The sequence below is a fragment of the Carlito syrichta genome, unplaced genomic scaffold (genome assembly GCF_000164805.1).
Source record: "Carlito syrichta isolate Samal-C Ts95f unplaced genomic scaffold, Tarsius_syrichta-2.0.1 Scaffold308794, whole genome shotgun sequence".
Classification (NCBI taxonomy): Eukaryota; Metazoa; Chordata; class Mammalia; order Primates; family Tarsiidae; genus Carlito; species Carlito syrichta.
The window spans coordinates 237,539-244,130 of record NW_007252890.1 but is presented as its reverse complement, the minus strand read 5'-3'; the positions used below and the strand labels follow the sequence as shown (position 1 = coordinate 244,130).

The following is a 6,592-nucleotide window of genomic DNA, read 5'->3' as shown; positions in this document are numbered from 1 at the left end:
TCCCCACCCACTGGCCCAGGCTGGGACGCCCTAGGGGCGGAAATCTCGGGCGCACAGGCCCGTGGGGAGGGAGTGGGAGGGGTCTGGGGCCGGGCATCGCCTTTCCCTGGCGACGGGACGCGGGCGCGGGGTCTGCGGGGCGCAAGTGCCCGGAGCGTGCAGCCTCCGTGGTGCCCCAACCCCGCCCTCCCCTCCGCCAGCCTGGCCGCCCGGACCCGCCGGCTCCCGGTCCCAGCGTTCCCGCAAACCCGCGCGCTTTTCTTTGAGCCGTGGCGCGCTCGTCCTGCGGGAATCTGCAGGCACGTGGATGCGGAGCGGCGATGCAGTTTTGCTGTTCGTGCCAGCGTCTGTCCGGACCAGGCCCGTGTGCTCCGGAGGGTGGATCTGGGCGTGTGAAGACCTGCCGCGAGCGAGTTGGGAGTAACTGAGAGGGACGCAGAGGGGTGGCTGGATTGCCTTGCGGAATCCAGTAAGATTCTGGAATTCTGACGCCGTTTTGGAGAGAGCGCGGGCGGGTCTGGGTGCCTGAGACCCGACGGCCCGGACGAGGCCGGGCTGGAGATCCGTCTCCACAGAGCGCCCGCGTCTTTCCCATCTCCCTCCTCCCCTTCCTAAAGGGCAAAATTTGGAGCCTGGGGTCTGCCCTCTGTGGAGCAGGGACACCACCGGCGAGTCACTCAACGAACTGAGAAGGGCTCAGGAGACTCTCAGTGACATCTGGGTGGAGACACACATCACGGATTCTTCAGAGTTGAAGGAACATTAAATTCGGGTCCAGCAACAGTGAACTTGTGGTTTATCCCCTTCTAAGGAAAGATGTGCAGGCGGTGAGGACACACACTGTGTATGCAACCAGTGGCGCCCAATGTCTGCTGGATCCAGCTAAGGGCCTCTGGGCCCAGGGGCTGCTGCCCACCTCCTGCTGTCGCCGTCCCAACCGTTTGGATGGACGTGGACTAGAGAAGCAGTTTGCCCAGGGACACATCTCTGAGCTCAGGTTGGGTTCAAGCTTCAAGGTCACCAGGTTCCTAGTAACCCGAGATGGACGTGTAACAGGGGGCTCAAGAGGGCTTGCCCATAATGTTTATCTGTTCCAAAGAAGTCACCTGGAAGTTCAGCACAGAGAGACATTGATTTATTGCACTTACAGGACGGATAGTGACAGGTCAGTGATGAGGAAAGCATCTGCACCTCGGGACAGCACCGCAAACTGCTTTTCAATCAAGCAAATTAATTATTCCAATTCCTATGTAGTGTTTACAATCCCACTGATTAAGAGTGAAGACTACACTGCCCTTAGGTACCCTGTCTTTAGGTTGCCTGGTTACCTGCCTCTTGCGGCTCCTTGACCCCATGACTTGTTACAGGGAATATGCATGTCCTGCAGAGACCAGCCTGGCCAGGGGCTGCTCCGCGGGGAGGGGTAGAAAGAGGACAGATATGAGGGAAAGAGTCAGTGTCCAGACACTCATCCCACACTCCACCCTACATGGACCTCATTCCATTTTCTAATCTCTGAACCTTGGCGTTCCCCAAGTTCCCTGAGGTGGACACACCAGCTGAACATTGCATCCATATCCTGGATATGCAATAAACCGCTTGGGATTCAAACAGCAAAGTATCTCTAGTGATTATGACACCTGTGATACTTTTTGTTAGTTTGTTTTTTGAGTTGGAGTCTCACTCTGTCACCCACGCTGAACTGCAGTGGTATGCTCATGGCCACAGCATCCTCGACTTGCTGGGTTCAGGTGGTGATTACTTTTTGCCAGAAAGAGCTTAGTGACCCAAACAACTTGGAAAAGAGGTCTTCAGCAATTTGGGAGATAGCACTGATTTCAGTATTCAGTATTAAGGGCTATAGACATGTTAGGCCCGTTGTCAGGAGTGTATACACAGCATTCAATCTGAAGTAAGGCACAGGTGTCCTCCGTGCAGCAGTGAACATATCTGTGGATGATACGGGCGACTCTGAGCAGACTCACCATGCTGACTTCTTGTGCATTGGGGTGTGGGGCTCAGCCAATTGGAGGAACATATTCCCAAAGCCAAGGCTAAGGGTGATAAAAATAAATGAGAGGAACAGGCAGAGGTAAATCTCTATTATTAGGCAAAACACATACAACGTTCCTGTTTTGTGATAATGTGGTGACACTCTGGGGAGGCCTCCCAGGCCGAAATACCATGCCTGCTGAGGCCAGGGATCCCTCTTGTCTATGACGTGAAGGGATATTGGGGGTGCTCTGAATTGCCATATAGAAATTATAATAGTCCCCCTTTTGATTGTTTGAGACCCTAGGTTATTACACTTAGTATTTGGGCCAGGCACGGTGGCTCACTCCTATAATCCCAGCACTTTGGGAGGCCAAGGTGAGAGGATTGCCTGAGCCCATGGGTTCGAGACCAGCCTGGGCAACTTGGCAAGACGTTATCTCTACAATAAATCGAAAAGTTAGCTGGGCATGGTGGTGCATGCCTGTAGTTCCAGTTACTTGGAAGGCTAAAGTGGAAAGATCACCTGAGCCCAGCAGGTCGAGACTTCAGTGGCTGTGAGCCTGCCACTGCACTCTAGGCTGGGCGAACTCAAACAAACAAACAAACAAACAAAAACAGTAGTCCATTTTCCCATAGCCAAGGGATAAATATCTACATTATAGTCTATCCTCTCTCCCCAGGGAGCCAGCAGAGAGCACCAGCGGGGTCCAGATTGAACTTCCCAGGGCCAATGGAAAGCATTCTCTTGCGGTACTGTGTCCTGTAGGGCAGCAACAGTTTATTCTCACCACCCCAGCTTGGTCACAAGGATGATTCTTGTGTCTAGATGTGCATCCTCAGGGGCGTTGCCCACGGTTGTGTCAGCATATCCAGGAGTGCTGGACAGACAGCATGGGGTCTCTCATTGGCCAGGTGTGGTGGCTCAAGCCTGTAATATCAGCACTCTGGGAGGCAGAGGTGAGTGGATTATCTGAGAACCAGTGTTCGAGACCAGCGTGAGCAACATCTCTACAATAAATTGCAAAAAAAAACTAGCTGGGCATGGCGGCCCATGCCTGTAGTCCCAGCTACCTGGAAGGCTGAGGCAGGATGGCCTGAACCTAGCAGGTAGAGGCTGTGGTGGCTGTGAGCATGTCCCTGCACTCCAGCCTGGGTGACAGAGTAAGACTCCGCTCAAAAAAAGTGCAGATTGCTTCATGCAGTGGGATCATCCACCCTTGCAATGCTTGCTGATCTATCTATCTTTAAAGCATACTTTAGCGTGCCATTGTATTTTTGCATTAGACCGGTGCCCATGGGGTTGTAAAGTAGGTGAAATTACCAGTCAATATGCAGCCACTTGGCCTATCATTGCACTTGATGTCCAGTAAAGTGGGTTCCCTGGTTGCTTTAAATGACCTCAGGGGTGCCGAATGGTGCCAGGAGGGAGCTCTGACGTCCTCTGTGTAGCTCACTTGCTGGGAAAACCTGCAGGAATCCTGAGGTAGTATCAGCATAAGTGAAAGGAAACCAAGTCCCTTCCAACATGGAAAAAGAGCCCATATATTCCATTAGCCAGCACGTTAAGGGTTCATGGCCCCGTTTGATATGTCTACCTTCTGCTGGCAGTCTCTGTGGCTGCCTCTCAGCACATATGGAGCAATCATTGCAAGCAGTCACTATGTTGGAGTATTTAATGGGAGGCCCCAAGCTTGTGTAACTTCCCATAGTGTTTTCTGTCCTGTATGTTTCATCATACAATGTAGCTAAGTAGCTACGTCATCTTCCTTGGAGGCTTCTTTCTAGCGAATTTATGCAGGCTAGGGTGTCTGCCTTATCATTCCTGGGGAGAATACCAAAAGACATGGAAGATGGTGATTTTCTTTTTTTGATTTTTTTGTTTTATTTGTTTTTTTAGAGACTAGGTCTCGCCAAGTTGCCCATGGGCTCAGGCAGTCCTCTCGCTTCTGCTTCCCAAAGTGCTGGGGGGGTTTTGGTTGTTGTTTTTTCTTTTCTTTTTCTTTTTTTTTGAGTCGGAGTCTCACACTGTTGCCCAAGCTAGAGTGCAGTGGCACGCTCACAGCCACCACAGCCTTGACCTTCTGCATTCAGACGATCCTTTCACCTCAGCCTTCCAAGTAACGGGAACCATAGGCATGCGCTACCATACCCTGCTTTTTAAAAAAAAATTATCATATAGATGAGGTCTCATCAATAAGTTGCCCAGGCTGGTCTCAAACCTCTGAACACAGGCAATCCTCTCACCTCGGCCTCCCAAAGTGCTGGGATTACAGGCTTGAGCTGCCTGCCACACCTGGCCTTTTTTTTTTTTTGATTTGAAATCTCACTCTGTTGCCCAGGCTGGAGTGCAGTGGCACACTCACAGCCACTGCAGCCTCAACCTGCTGTGCTCAGGTGATCCTCCCACCTCAGTCTTTCAAGTAGCTGGAGCTACAGGCATGTACCACCATGTGCTAAAATTTTTTTTTTGGGTGGTTGGAGTCTCACTCTGTCACCCAGGCTGGAGTGCAGTGGCATGCTCATGGCCACCATAGCCTCGACCTGGTGGATTCAGGTGATCCTTCTGCTTCAGCCTTCCAAGTTGCTGGAATTACAGGAACGTGCCACCACGCCTGGTTAATTTTTGGATTTACTGTAGAGATTAGGTCTCACCAAGTTGCCCAGGTTGGTCTCAAATCCGTGGGCTCAGGCAATCCTCTCACCTCAGCCTCCCAAAGTGCTAGGATTACAGACATAAACCCTGCGCCCAGCCCCTGGCTAGTTTCTTTTTTTTTTTTTTTGAGTTGGAGTCTCACTCTCTCACCCAGACTGGGCTCCAGCGATCCTTCCCCCTCAGCCTTCTGAGTAGCCGGAATTACAGGTGCGCGCTACCATGCCCGGCTAATTTTTTGATTTATTGTAGAGATGAGGTCTCGCCTCCCCAGGTGGGTCTCGAACCCGCGGGCTCAGGCAATCCACTCACCTCAGCCTCCCAAAGGTGCGCGATTACAGGCTGAGCCACCGAGCCCGGCTCCTGTCTAGTTTTTAATCACAAGCCTTGCAGCACATCAATTCGTAACATGTACTCCATGATGGGAGACATGTATACAGCATAGCGTCTAGGGTACAGGCAGCCAATGTGCCAGGATAGCATACCATCCGAACCTTGATTGATTTACCATCAGATCCATCTGTGGCAGCTAGAGGCCCTTCAGATTCCCTTGGGTTACCATATATTAGGGTGCATTTAGCTCCAGTAGCCATCAAATCTATTATCCTTTGTATGTTTTTTTGGGGGCCAGGATATAGCGAGTTCAGTGTGTGGCCCCCGGTCTATGGAGGACGCTCATACGTCCTTTGTGTCTTGGCCACTTCCTGGGCCTGGGACCAGCTCCAGGACAGAAGGCTATCATCCTCTGGGGAATCACTGGGCTTGACCATAGGGGGGGAGCAACCATTCCCTGGGCCCATCATTCATTACATCTTGTAGCCTCAAGGGGAGGACCTCCTTGTTACTAGTGGTCAACTTTAGTGTCTGGACCATAGCCCTCTTTTCTGAGACAGGTTGGAAATGCTTTTCTTTAGGAAGTTGCTTCCATTATCCCATCAACATCAGGTTGGGCTTCTTATCTAGTTTGGATCCACCCCTGCCTTAATCAAATCTTTTTTTTTTTTTGAGTCAGAGTGTCACTCTGCCACTCAGGCTGGAGTGCAGTGGCATGCTCACAGCCACCACAGCCTCAATCTGCTGGGCTCAAGGCAATCCTTCTGCCTTAGCCTTCCAAGTAGCTAGAATCATAGGCGTATGCCACCATGCCCAGCTAATTCTTTAAAAAGTTATTGTAGAGATAAGGTCTTGTCAAGTTGCCCAGGCTGGTCTCAAACTTCTGGGCTCAGGCAATTCTCTAGTCTCAGCCTCCCAAGGTGCTGGGACTGCAGGCATGAGCCACCACACCCGGCCTTCAGATCGATTCATATTTGCTTGCAGGTCAGCTTTATGGGACCCTTTGCCCCTATTTCCCCCTTTGGGTTCTCTTTCACCTTTCACACTCCCCATTTCTGTCTAATTCAATCAGTTTCTCCCAGTGAAATGACATAACATGGAGTCAATATGCCCAGTGAGCAGCCATTTTAACACTGTCTGGTTCTGTCATGTTTTTCTTTTTTTCATTTTTTTTTTTTAGTTGAAGTCTCACTCCATCACCCAGGCTGGAGTGCAGTGGCATGATCATGGTGACCACAGCCTTGACTTGCTGGGCTCAGGTGAGCCTTCTGCCTCAGCCTTCCAAGTAGCTGGGACCACAGGCATGTGCCACCATGCCCGGTTGATATATTTATTTCTTGGAGAGACGAGGTCTCGCCATGTTGCTCAGGTTGGTCTGGAACCCCTGAGCTCAGGTAATCCTCTTGCTTCCACCTCCCAAAGTGCTGGGATTACAGGCGTGAGCCACCGCCCCTGGCTCTCTTGTTATTTTTTTAGCAGTTTCCTAACCCTCTTATCACTAGCCAAAGACAGAACAGGTTGCTTAGAGACAGCTATTGAAAATTGTTTTACAGTCAGGCTCAGTGGCTCAGCCTGTAATCCTGCGCCTTTGGAAGGCTGAGGTGAGTGGATTGC

General features: G+C 51.2%; 1 pseudogene; it reads right to left on the bottom strand.

The window, feature by feature from the left end:
- Positions 1-6,592, bottom strand: part of LOC103268159 — a 48,760-nt pseudogene that overhangs the window by 28,677 nt on the left and 13,491 nt on the right.